The sequence below is a fragment of the Ursus americanus genome, chromosome 4 (assembly GCF_024610735.1).
Source record: "Ursus americanus isolate L20-20 chromosome 4, mUrsAme1.1.p, whole genome shotgun sequence".
NCBI lineage: Eukaryota > Metazoa > Chordata > Mammalia > Carnivora > Ursidae > Ursus > Ursus americanus.
In genome coordinates, this window is record NC_142130.1 from 32,830,397 (window position 1) to 32,844,204 (window position 13,808).

At 41.7% G+C, this 13,808-nt stretch overlaps 1 protein-coding gene and 1 long non-coding RNA gene across 5 annotated transcripts in view; one reads left to right on the top strand and one right to left on the bottom strand.

Moving 5' to 3' along the window:
• Positions 1–4,493: 4,493 nt before the first annotated feature.
• LOC148110231 (uncharacterized) lies at positions 4,494–7,104 on the bottom strand. The gene is made up of 2 exons (XR_015724099.1): positions 6,829–7,104; positions 4,494–5,304 (listed from the first exon to the last, which is right to left on the bottom strand). It is a non-coding gene; the product is annotated as an uncharacterized LOC148110231 (long non-coding RNA).
• Positions 7,105–7,179: 75 nt separating this feature from the next.
• Positions 7,180–13,808, top strand: part of ZNF148 (zinc finger protein 148) — a 113,703-nt gene continuing 107,074 nt past the window's right edge. For 2 of the 4 annotated variants that reach the window (XM_045812657.2, XM_045812658.2), the window contains exon 1: positions 7,181–7,419. The gene's annotated coding sequence lies outside the window, so the exon portion shown is untranslated. Of the gene's footprint in view, positions 7,420–7,748; positions 8,299–13,808 lie in introns of those variants that run through there. The other 2 variants (XM_045812661.2, XM_087861561.1) reach the window with 2 other exon arrangements.

Sequence of the window (13,808 nt, forward strand, 5' to 3'; positions counted from 1 at the left end):
AAGTCTGGCAAGAGATTAAATGGCTGTGTCTCACTTCTTGTAGGTCACCAACTTGTGAACTTGTCATACCATAAAGGGGTAGCTGGGCAGGGGACCAGACTGTGGGGACCCAAGGGTATGTGCAATGTACAACGTCGTATGTATATACACGTGTGGCAGCCAAGTTGCGGCAGCTAAAGGCTAAAACCAGATCTTTTTTTTTTTTAAAGATTTTATTTATTTATTTATTTGAAAGAGAGAGAGAGAGGGAGAGAGCACAGGCTTGTGTGTGTATAGCGCAGGAGGAGGGGCAGAGGGGGAGGGGGAGGGAAAGAATCTCAAGCCGACTTTGCACTGAGCCAGGAGCCCAGCTTCACCTCCCGACCCTGAGATCATGACCTTGAGCAGAAACCAAGTCCGATACTCAACCGACTGAGCCACCCAGGCGCCCTGAAAACCAGTTCTGAGAGGTGATCTCAGGGTTATTCATACAGTCAAGGAGGAGAGAAAGAGGTCAGGGTGTTGTAGGTTCACACACGCTACTTTGGGGAAAAAGCCTTTTTTTTCTCCTTCAAATTTAAAAACATTTTTAAAAACTACAGCTTGCTGCTGAACCAGTGTTTCCTCCTGTTTCCATGTGAGACATTATCATTATAGTATGTTTACAGTATCACGTATACAGTGCAGCGCAGGAAAGGGTCTACACTCTACCGCATAGGCCTTCCAGGGAACAGGGTCTAGCAATGGGGTTGTTTTAATATTTTCTGGGAAGTCCAAAATTCTGACGTGCTTTTTATTTAAATTATAAGAAAATAGTAAGAACAAGAAAGAAAAATTCATCCAGGCATTATATTGCACTATCTGGCAGTAAGCAAATGTATGAAATCTTTGAAAGCTCTAGAATAATAAAAATTTTGAATTGCCATTCTTTCTTTTTTATGAAAACCCACCACTTTAATATATATGACTAGTTAACTTGTCTTCATTCTGCTTAAACTTTGAGAGAGAAGAGGCAGGAACTTGATTAACTAGTATTTACTGAGTAGAAAATAGCAAGCATCTTCACAATAGACCAATTTCATCAGCCTTACATGTAAAATTATTCAGGCAAAGATTATGCTCAGAAATAAATCTTTTGGATAATGTTACATATTTTCTCTGCCGCTTACTTGCTTAGTTTTTTCCTAGCTCCATCTAGCTATCACATAACCTTTTTATTCCCCATGCTAAACATTCTGTAAAATACTTTTCCACTTAAATCATTTTTTTGGGTACTTGTATAGTTCCTTTTTTCCCTTGCCTCAATCCACTTGTAGGAACTGACTTTTTCCCCTATTAAATTTTGTTTTTAGGAAATTTGGTTCGGCACCATCCTTAAGTCCTTTTTAACCGTGATGACAACAATGATGAGAACAGGTAATAACACTGGTCTTCCTCAGTTTACGATGGGATTAGGTCCTGATACACCCTTTGTAAGTTGATCATAAATCACAAGTGCATTTAATGTACCCAACGTACTGAACATCATAGCTTAGCCTACCTTAAATGTGCTTGGAACACTTCCATTAGTCTACAGTTGGGCAAAACCATGTAGCACGACCGCCTATTTTGTAATAAGATGTTGAATATCTCATGTGATTTATTGAGTGCTGTAGTGAAAGTCAAAAGCAGAATGGTTGTATGGGTGCAGAACTTTGTAAGTGTACCTGTTATTCCCTCTTCTGGTCTTGTGCTTGACCAGGAGCCACTGCCCAGCATCACGAGAGAGCATCACACTCCGCACCGCTAGCCCTGGGGAAAGTTTGGTTTCTACTGAATACATACTGCTTTTGCTCCACCATTAGGTCGAAAAATCATAAGCCAAGCAATTGGAAGTCAGGGACCATCTGTATCTGCACCACACAGAACATTTAACGATGTGCCAGGAATTGTTCTAAATACGTGTATTAATAATTGCTGTTCTTAACAACCCTAAGATGAAGTTACTATTATTAGTCTCCTTTTCTAGATGGCGCTCTTGACAGCACAGAGAAGTAAAGTAACTAAGGTGGCAAAGCTAGTAAATGGTAGAGGCAGGATTCAAACCCAGGAGGGTTTAGTTGCAGCTGTGGACTTAACCACCAGGCTAACCTCTAGGTCCTAATAGGATATTATCCTCATGATGTTGCTTTATTTTATTTTATTTTTTCCTTTCCCACCAATATGATTCTGCTATGAGGCCTTATTTTCATTCATTCTTATGTTCTTTTGCATCTTGACTTTTCACCGACGTCTTCTCTCGATTCCCTCCAAACTATAGTTATCTCCCTGCTGATGAAAGTTAGTGCCACTCAGTACAGATGCTCCAAGGCGGGGGAGAGCTGCTTGTCTTCCTCAACTCAGGAATTTATTATCTAAACTCTATATCCTAAGTAGGAGAGAGTAGGCCATTTTTTATGTTTTTAAATTTTAAAAAATAGCTTTGTTGAAATATGATTAATATACAAAGAACCGCCCATATTTAATGAGTGCCATTTGCTGAGTTGGAACATATGCAAACCCTGGTGCTATCACCACAGTCAATACGGTAGACATATCCAACACCTCTCAGAATTTCCTTGTCTGTCTTTCTTTCTTTCTTTCTTTCTTTCTTTCTTTCTTTCTTTCTTTCTTTCTTTCTTCTTTCTTTTTCTTTTTTTTTTGTAGTAAGAACATTTAACACGAGATTTGTTAAGAAAACAAATTCTGAAGTGCACAATACCTTATTAATTACAGGCATGATATTGTACGGCAGATTTCTAGAACTTATTCATCTTGCATAACTGAAACTTTATGCCCATTGAATAGCAACTCCCTATTTCCCTTGCTCCCAAGCCCCTGGCAAACCACTATTGTATTTTTTGCTTCAGTGAGACTATTTTAAATATCTGATATAGGTGGGATCATGCGGTATCTGTCTTTCTGTGATTGGCTTATTTCATTTAGTACAATGTCCTCTAGGTTCATCCATATTGTCACAAATCCTTCCTTTTAAAGGCTGAAAAAATATTCTATTGCATATACATACCATGTTTTCTTTATTCATCTGTTGATGGGCAATTGTTTCCGTATCTTGGTCATTAGTTTTACAATACATCAGTAATCTGGAAGTGCCCTTCAGTTCTGAGGCAGGAACTCAGGGGGAGGTGTCTGAGGAAAAGATGGCCCATGGGAACAGAAGAAGCCATGTTTTCCTGTGTCTAGTAGGTATGACAAGGTGTAGCGGGGGGCAGGTTCCTATGGACCAATCTCTGACAAGGCTATGGATTTGGAGATTTGCAAACAGAAGCCAAGTTTCCCCTTTAGGTAGAAGCAGCCTTGACAAATAGCTCATGCTGCAGGCAACCACATGGGTAGAGAAGATAGTACTTCCATGTACTCCTGAGCCTGAGAAGTCCAGGAAACTTGCAAGATGGTAGGTATAGAAGGTTTTGAAGACCTGGTGAAGTCTTTGGGGACAAGAGACGGTACATTCCTCTCCTAAAGAAGCCAGAGGCACAAGACTGAAGAGGACCCATTCCAGAACCAAAGGAAAGGAAAAAGGCCCTGGAGGCACTGAGAATCAATCCCCCATCAGAGCAGTGCTGTCAGCCCTCTCTGGATTAGTCCATATCAGGCAAGATAGAATGATGACTGTATGCTGAATCCACCCCACAGACATGTTTTGTCAGTTTTCCTGTTTTAAAGAAGTGGTATTAGTTGCCAGCATTGATATTTGGGAGAGTTCACCCCAAAATTCAGGTTCTGGATTTTTCTTAATTTCCTGATCTTCACATTCCCACTTGGAAATAATCAGCTGGAAATGAGTAGTGGCTGTGCCCTTCAGATTGGCTTGAGCTCTCTGGCTCTTCAAAGTCCCTCCCACTGTCAATCGTCTTTGCATCTGGACTGCTTCATCTATTCATGTTACCTGCTTGGCTGGTTGGGCATTGAAGTTTGCCACCTGTGGACTCTATCCTGAGCAGCTTAGTCTAATGTAGATCATCTCCCAAAAGAAATTCCTAGGCCCACTTAACAGATGTTCCTGGAGCTATCTCAAAAAGGGTGTCAAAAAGAGACATATGCTATATAAGCTTAATATTTCAAGAAATTTTATAATTTACCCATGAGAGTTGTGTTTCTCTACAGTGATATGTGATGAAATCCTTCAACAAAAGGGGCCTGTGAGCTTGTTTAAAAGCATACCAAGGAAAGTAGGAGTTACAGAAACGCCTTGCATCCTGTTCAGGAGCCAATTTTGGGGACAGAGAACTACATACCTATTAAAATAGTTAAAACAAAAAAAATATGATAATACAAAGCCCTGATGAGGATGGGGAGAAACTGGATCTCTCATACACTGTTAGTGGGAATGTAAAATGATACAGCTACTGTGGGAAATAGTTTGGCAGTTTCTTAAAAAAATTAAATACACACTTACCACACAACCCAACAATCATACTCTCAAGGCATTTATGCTGGGAAAATGAAAACCTGTTTACACAAAAACCAGTACACAAATGTTCATACCAGTTTTATTTGTAATGGCAAAAAAATTGGAAACAACCCAACTGTACCTCACCTGGGGAATGAATGAACAAACCCTGGTACATACAATAGAGTACTAGTCAGCAATAGAAAGGAATGAATGTTTGATACCCGCAACAATCTGGCTGGTCCTCAAGGGTATTATGTTTAGGTAAAAACACCATTCTCAAAGGTTATATGCTGTATGATTCCATTTATATAATGTCCTTGAAATGACAAAACTATAGAGATGACAGATTAGTGGTTGCTAGGGGACAGGGATGGAATAGGGGGGCTGGAAGGGGAGGTGGACTTGTGAGTACAAGATGGTAGCATGAGGGAGTTCTTTTGTGGTGATGGAACAGTTCTAGATCTTGGTTGTGGTGGTTACACAAATCTGTACATGGAATAAGACACATACACAAATGCAGGCTTAAAGAAAATGGTAAAAACTAAGTTCTGTAGTCTAGTTAGAGGTAATAATACATTGTCGATTTCCTCGGTTTGACATCTTACTAGAACTTTATAAGATGTCACTATTGGGGGAGGCTGGGTGAAGGGTAAATGTTACTCTACTATTTTTGCACCTTCTTGTGAGTCTGTAATTATTTCAAAACAAAAGTTAAAAAAAAAAAAAAAGAAAGGGGGCGCCTGGGTGGCTCAGTCGTTAAGCGTCTGCCTTCGGCTCAGGGCGTGATCCCGGCGTTCTGGGATCGAGCCCCACGTCGGGCTCCTCCGCTGGGAGCCTGCTTCTTCCTCTCCCACTTCCCCTGCTTGTGTTCCCTCTCTCGCTGGCTGTCTCTGTCAAATAAATAAACAAAAAATCTTAAAAAAAAAAGAAAAAGAAAGAAAGGAAAGTATGCTGAATGCCTAGGGCTGGCATTTGGCGAGGTAAGAGGAACGTTGAGAAGCAAATTGGGGCTAAGAAATAATTCCAGAAGTTTAACCTACAAAAGCCTTAAACTTGGTCCCCATCATCACTCCTGATGTCATTACCTCTATGCTGCTCATTAGTTCGCCCTTGTTAGGCAGTTGTTTCTCTATTGTTCCTGTTACGGTGCAGAAAACTACATCTATTCCTAGGCAAACCAATCAATTCTAACCCACTGAGTGGAATCGCCAGGTCTTCAATCCTTTTCAGTTATTAGTTTTCCTATTACCTAACATTCAGAGACTGTTTTTTTGCTGCCAGAGGTGTTTTACATTTTAACAACAGAATTTGATGCCATTGCAGATGCTAGAAGTTGCCAGAAGGCTGTCCTCCAGATAAGTGTCTCTTGCTCTACCTTGTATCACTGTTTTGTTGCAATTAGCATTCAGATTATGCACTGTCATCTTATTAAAATGTATGTTTTCTAATGAAGAAAGCACATGGAGAGTTGATTGTGGAACTGTGGCTTATCCGTGCTCTTCTTAGTTACCTGTGTCTAAATTAAGCTGAACCTCTGGGCCTTAGCTATTTCTAAACAGGCATCACGATTTACTAAGGTTAATGCCTAGGGGAACATTAACTTTGCAGACACTAATCTAATTCAGTGCCATCGCAAGTGCATAATGCGGGAGTTTGGAGTTTTGCCAAAAAGCACTATTCAAATGAACATTCAGTTGGCAAGGGGTGGGAAGGTGGGCGTGGACAAGGGAAGGAGAACTCCAGAAATGGTTATATAGACAGTGTAACTTTTTTCCTTTCCCTCTCCCCTTGAGGTTATGTTTAAGTATTGCAGAGAGATGCTAAATAAATCTCCAGACTATTATGAAGAAATCGTGATGGTGTTTCATCCCATGGTAAGTTTCTGATGCTCATAATCACTCAACATTCACTGAGCATCGTTTACGTTACTGGCTGACCGTGTGCTAGGATAGGGTCACAAAGATGAGTAATTGTAAACCATGGCAGTATGGGCACCTCAAGGCGTCTAATAAATGTCAGTTGAATGAAGGCACCCTTAAAAAGAGGTCACAATTTGGCTAAGGTGACTTAAAGGGCCTCCAAGGGATGAAACAACTGTGCTTATTCTAGCTCGGTACAGATCATTCCCAAGTCTTTACCATAAAGAGCTAGGTTTGGGCCCCAGGTGAAGCGAGAGGGAGAAACCTGTAAGACCTTGCGCAACAGGGTCCAGGAACAGAGTCTTTAGACTCATACCTGCTTCTCAGTTTGCAGACACTAACAGGGTTTGCTGGTTTCAAGGGCCCAGGAGTGCTGTTTCCGGAAAGGATGGCATTTGGGGTGATAGAGGTCAACGACTGGAGGTGTTCGGGGAGAGGGCAAGTAAGAGAGGAGAAACGAAAAAGCCAGGAGATTCTGGTAGATAGGTCCTTCACCTGGGTCCCCGCCACTTCCTTTTCCCGGGGCCTGAAACGCACCCGACCCCCGACTCCTCCACGTCTCAGGGCGCTAGGCACTGATCACTGCTGAAGGCTTGACCCCCTGTCAGAGACTTCCTCAGGACCGATATTTCTCAAATTGCTTTCCCCCAGGCCCAGCCCGGGGGACCCGCGGCTCGGGGCCAGCTTCCCCGGCCACGCTGGGCCAGTGACACGCAGGCGCCGGAATCGAAGCCACGCTGGGTCTTCCCAGCCTGGTCCCCGGGCCAGGGAGGGCGGGCGCCGCGGAGCGCTTCCCGTGTGCGAGGCTTCCCACAATGCACCGCGCCGGCAGTGGCGGCGACCGCGGCGGCACTCTAGCCGCGGCATGTCTGCGTCTCGACTGCTCTGGGAGGAGGAAGAGAAGGAGGAAGAGGAGGAGGAGGAGGGGGAGGAAGAGGAGAAAGGCGCAGGGGTGGGAGCTGTTGCCGAAGCTGCCACAGCAAAAGTTCTCTCCCCTCCCCCCTTCCCCTCCTCTCAAGGCCCCTAGAAAGGTTGGAGCTGCCGCCGCTTGCAGTCGGTGACCGCGCGACTCGGCGCCCGCCCGCGGTAAAGCGCTGGGCCTGGAAGGCCCGGGCCCGGGGGAGGGCGGGGGAGGGGGAGGGGGCGGCGCGCGGGGGGAGCGCGCGGAGGTAACGGCCTGACCCCGGGGGGAGTGAGCCGTGGCGAGGCTGGGGGTGGCCAGGGGAGCGGCCGAGGCCGAGGGAAGCGCAGGAGCTGGCTGGGGAACGGGAGGAAGCAGGGCGCGGATGGTGGGTTGGGGGGTTGAGAAAGGATAATGACGGGGGTGGCGGAGGCGAGAAGGCGGCCTCCGAGGCCTGAGGCGGGTGTCAGAGGTTGGGAAGGAGGTGGGAGGTTTGCAGGGGGAGGCCGGAGGGTGCTGGGTGTGGGTGTGAAAAGGCTAGGGAGACACCAGTTCTCTGTCGGTCGTGCCTGGTGCAGTGCTTTATGCACCGAAGGCCTCAGTCACTGTTGCTGCCAGAGTGTGTTCTTCGGGAGAAGGGAAGGGTAGGGTTGGAGAAAAGGGAATCCTTGCGGGAAACGTAGTGGGAGTGTGTGCAGGCAGAGAGAGGCCGGAGGGAAAGATGCCGGATAGGTGGAGGAATGCAGAGGGTGGCTGTGGAGGAGTCTTGCGGAGTCCGGGGGGGCGTTCATTGTGCAGATACGTTAGGTGTTTCGTTATGGAAAGAACTGAAGCGTTTCTAAAGGAAAGGAAAGAAGGGATACAAGGAGTTTCCGCGAATAGAAAGGATCGCGTTTGAAGCCAGAGGAAGTGCTAAATACTAACGACTATGAAGAGAATGCATGATAGAATAGACAGATGTAGTAGAATTAATAAATGTTGGCTCAAGGACTAAAGAGTTATTCCAGATGGGCCAGGATGGCCTAGTTCTGAACCTGTTTGGGCTCTTCTGTAGATGACATCTGGTAAGTGCGGTCCCGCAGTGGTTGGGGTCACTGAGAATTAGACCTTAGTCTGTAGTTTTGGTCTGAGACCTTTTAGACCTGCACCAATGAATATGATAATTTCTGAAACAGACGGTAAGAAAACGCCTGGCCTACAGGGATTCCCTAAGCCATGAGTTTAGATTTTAGCAAATTTGAAGTATTGTCATTTACTAGAGGCAGGGTGAGCACTAATGCTGGAATGGAAATTACTTGACTTGGCGGTTTTCTTCTCCACTGCCCAGCTTATCTGGTCCAGGAGAACTGATGCCATATTATTCACCCTGGTTGCAGTACACAGGGTTATAATTAATGGTGGGGGGAGTCCATGCACAGTGGCCTTTCTTTGGAGGCTCCATTTGGAGCTCAAATTAGTCTGACGGGATTGGTTCCATAACTCTGGGGCTGGTGGGAGATCTTCTGCTATTCACGGTTCCTGAATGTATACTCTCACTGAGGCATTGTGGTATTGAAGAAAATGCATCAGCCTGCAAAATGTGGGCCTGCAGAATGGAGGATCTAGAATATCTGTTTTGGTCTTAGGTTGCAAGGAGGTCAGGACTGGTTGACTTGAGGTCTAGGGGAACTTGAAAAGACTGGATGATTCTAGAGCCAGGTTAGAGGGACTATAGCATTTTCATATCAGGAAGTGAATCAAGGCCTGTTGGATTTGATGAGCTCCCACCAGACCAGATTTTCAAGAGGGAAATGTAGGCTAGAACCATACTCTTAAGATTTACCTGAAAATTATTCACTTTTTATTATTAAGAAAGAATATTACAAGGTACACATTACATTGTAATATTAATTCAACTGAGGAGAGGTTAGTATAAAAAATCTTTTTATGGAAGTAGAGGGTGGAGGGATGAATGGGGAAGATGGAAAGAAATTTGGGAGAGGGATGGGAAAATTCAGTCATTCATTTGTTTAGCAAATATATCTTAAGGGGGGGGTGAGAATTTAGCATTAGAAATGAGAGGGGTTTTTATTAAAAATTTTTTAATGGAAATAATCCAGGATTTTTTTTTTTTTAATTTGGAAAACTTTTTATGTCAGTACACTTAGATTTACGCTTTCTTTTCAAGGGCTTCAGTATATTACATGGTAGGATATACCCATTTTTATTGTCATCACAGAATGATAGAGTCTGTTTTCTTTCCCCTCACCTGCACTGTATATTATTACTTAATTTTTGTAGGTTTAATGGACTTAAATATAGTATGTCATTATTTTTCTTCCCTTTTAAATTGTATGAAATAACACATGTATATAATTAAAAAGTAAAATTGTCCTGAGGGAGCTTATAATGAAAAGCAATAGCCCCTGTCTCACCTGTCCATTGTAGTCCCACTTTCCAGAGGCTACTACTTGTAAGCATTAATTTTTGTAGTTATCATGTTTGTCTTCAGGTCTGCAAGTAATATACATGTACTGTTATTTCTTGATTGTTTAAAATGACTTTATGAAGGAGTCAGAAAGACTTCTATGAATGGAAAGGATTTGTGTCACTGGCATTATCCCCATTCTCCTCCTTTCAAAACCTTTGATAGTTATTATTTTAGCTTTTTTAGCTGTCTTTATATCTTAAAATAATATGCTTAAAGAGAAAGCGTTTAAAATTAGACTGGAAATAGACTGGGTGAGAAGGTAGAGGGAGGCTTAATGGATGGACCTGTAAGAAACACGAGGTTGTGGGAAACAACATCTCTGCAGCATAAGGGTTTCTGGTTAGAGATGAGGAGGAGTTGCTTGGCAATGATAGTTGTTCATCTTGGAATTAGTTACCAGGTCAATTGTGCAGTGTTCTTTGACAGTCTTCTGGAGAGTTTTAGAGTGGGGAATCTGGGAATGGATTAAAAGGACCCTTGACTGTTCTTTCCAGGCTTCTGTGGTAATTCTTACAGGAGTTTTTAGGAAGGAATGAGTTGTTGTGGATAATGTGTTTCTGTTTTGTGGAGGGAAGGAGGGATGGGGAAATGTGATAAAATGGGGAGGAGGATGAAGGTCAGGTATGATGGAGGTGGTGACAAATTTGTAGGAGGGTGAAGAAAGGGTAAAGAATTCTGAGGATATTTGGATATAGTTGATGTGGAGAAGATTTAAATTTACAGTGGTGAGGCTGAGGTTTGTGGCAGTTACAAGGAAATTTGCATATTTAAGTCACTAATATGGTGGGAATGTGGTGGAAAAAAGTATGCTGCTCATATATTAGGATTGATTTGTAAAATACTGAGTTTTGTAATTTGTGTATGAGGTTAAACATCACCAAGTCAGTAGACAGATGGGGAGAATAGAAAGAACAAACTTGCTCCCTTTTTCCAGAAGTCTTGTTTAAGTAACCTCACCTCTTGAGAATCTTTACTTTGAATAAGATCAGCATTCACATGCAGATTATATACTGCTAAATCTTGTATTTGCTTATGGGAATTATTCTCTCTTTGTTTTGCAAAGGGTGGCTAGACTGAACCTACTCTGGAGCCAAGACTTTCTTTAATCTCCGGGGAAACTCAAAACAGTTTGATTTTTAAGTGCTTAATAAATTACCTGTTGAATGACTGATAGAAAGTAGTGTTCACTGTCAATGATAATAGTGGGACTGTGTCAAATTGCTGAGTACCATGGGAGTACTGTAGACAAAAATTGTGTGTGTGTGTGTGTGTGTGTTTGGGAGTAAGGGACAAAAGGGATATCTGACTGGTGAAGCCTGTGGATTTAAGGGAAGAAGACAGAATTGATTAGAATGGGACTGGAACAGTCTTGCTAAAACACTAAAGGGGTGGGACCAAAGGTTTCTTCTAATCTGAGCCTAGTTTAAGCTGAGTATATTATTATTATTATTATTATTATTATTATTATTATTAGAGCATGAGCAGGGGGGGTGTGTCGGGGAGGGGGAACAGAGGGAGAGGCAGAGAGATAATCTTAAGCAGGCTTCACTTGGAGCTCAATCTCATGACCCTGAGATCATGACCTGAGCTGAAATCAAGAGTTGGACACTTAACCGACTGAGCCACCCAGACACCCCAGTCTGCGTAAATTTTAAATCTGGATCTGGAGTTGGTTGGTTTAATTTGGGTTTTCTTACCTAAATGACTGCTTAGAGATTTTTAGCTGTTTTAAGAATCTGTCTGATTTAATTCCTTTTTGGCATGATAGTAAAAAAGCGTTAGGTGAAATTTCTTCCTCAAGCAATTTATAGTATTTATATTTTTTTAGGGAAAGAAAGACAGTTACGAAGTAATTTAGTAACAGTGTAAGATTTCAGAAAGTTGATTTTTAAAAACAAATATCAAAAGTATATCTCCAGATGAGAATTTTTATATTTTGGTAGTCATTTTCAGTAGTAGTATTCAGAACTTTTTTGGATCACCTTTTCTGAATTCCCTTCTAAGCCTCCAGCACATTCTGTACAATTTATCTATTTATTAAGTACCTATTGTGTGCTTTTGGGGGACTGGGCTTGTAAAGGTGGGTTAAACATGGTCCCTATCCTAATAAGAGTTCATAATCCCTTCAGAATGGCAGAGTTACAAATAATACGAGGCATAATATTCTGAATAGTCTCATTGGTGACAAATCTTTTTAGTTTGGAAGATTCGATTTTTAGAAATGCTGAATATCCGTCAATAGAAAATAGAGTGAATAAAGCATAGTTTTGGTTTAAATTCAGTTAGTCACAGAAATAGGAATGGTTTTCTTGGTTGACTTTGGAAAACACTCCCCGCAATGAAGTTGGAAATATGTTGAACAGTAATGATAACTTCTCTTGTACGTAGTTGAACACTAGATAAATGTTGGTTAAGTGCATCAGATGGTTGGATGGATGGAGTGAATAAATGGGTAAGTGGTAGCCTCCCAAGGTAACTATTTTAAAGAGGGCCTCACTGATTTTAACCAGCTGAGCCACCCAGACCCCCTAGGACATCACTGATTTTAATATGTAAATAAATTCTGGGTGTATTTGTTAACAAACACTTTGATTACTGTGAACAAGATACTTTATGATTAAGATCCTAAATGGGTTTTATGGACAGTAAATGCTGTAGGAGTTCAGGGAACGGAGAAATGAATATTGGCTAAGGTTTGGGGAAAGGATTTAAGTGTACCATACTTTAGCTAGGTATTTGAAAGGATTCCTTAGGGATCTCAGGAGAGGAACTAAATTGCTCCAAATTTCTCTTGCAGCCCTAGAATGAACCTAGAGTCTGGATCTATTTTTGTCTGAATGCTTTCTGCCTATTTCATTTTAGCTACTCCTACTGGTTTGTTCCTCTTCAAATTCTCCTTTGCTGGGTAGATTTTGAGCTCCCTGGAACAATGGGGGGGGGTCTGTTTCCATCTATGTCTAGTGTAACTTTTAGTTTTTCCTTTTATGAGCCTGTACCCCACAAATTACTTGGTCTCTGTGAGTGAAGAGCATGAGTCAACTTGGCTCTGCTATCCTGGCATTTTCCTGCGTGCTTTTCTCAAAGCTGCTTTCTGAATTACAGAATGGAATAGTCAGAGAATTGAGGGCATATGTCTAGTAGACACATTCTTGTTGAATAAATGAATGAATGAGAAAGTATCAGATAATTTGGAAGCTCTAAATGATCTTTATATTTCTGATTGTTTCAGTTTATTCATAACCTGCCTATTTTCTGCAAAGGATTTATTGGGGCTGACAGAAATATGTATACTATAATCTGAATTGAAATAATTGAGGAAGGCTAGTTGAAGAGAAAATGAAAGAAGAATCTGTTTAAAGAATATAGGGTCTATTACTATGAATGCTAGAGAACTAGGAGTAAAGTGGAAGATAACCAGATGGAGAAGGAAAGGTGTCATCCCACAGAAAGTATGATTCTGAAAGAAGAAAAAGATTATTGATATATGATAGGTTATGTTTAGCGGAAAGCAAGAGAAGATTGAAAGTGTAGAGGATTATTTGGAATGGTTATTTTGGGGAGGAAGATGGTAAGACAATTTGAAGGATAATAGTAAACCGAAGTTTAGAATGTAGCAGAAATTATTTATGATGTGGATTTATAACAGTTTTCAGAAAATGATGGAGTGAGTTCTCTTTAGTCAACAGATAATGAACATTTGTTATATGTAAAAGCATTGTTAGATGTAGTCAGGAATAAATCCTTTGGGATTTATATTCTAGTAGTGGAGCTGAATTTGTGCACAAATAACTACACTGTGATCAACGTATCTTAAGAAAAACAATGTTACTGAAGTTAAAAAGTAGGAAAAAACATTTAACTAGGGGGAAACCTGGGACTACATTTAATGGCATGCAAGTGGCTTTTTAGCTAGTCTTTGAAGGGATGGATAGGATTCTGACTGGTAGAAATTACTGGAAAGAGAGCATTCCAATCTGAGGGATTAGCAAAAGCAAAGACTTGGAGGTGAGAAGCCAAGGATATGTGGGGAATAGTGAGTTAGTGTTTAATTTTTTTTTTTTTTTTTTACTGTGATCCACAGTAAGAAATACATGTCACGTCTTC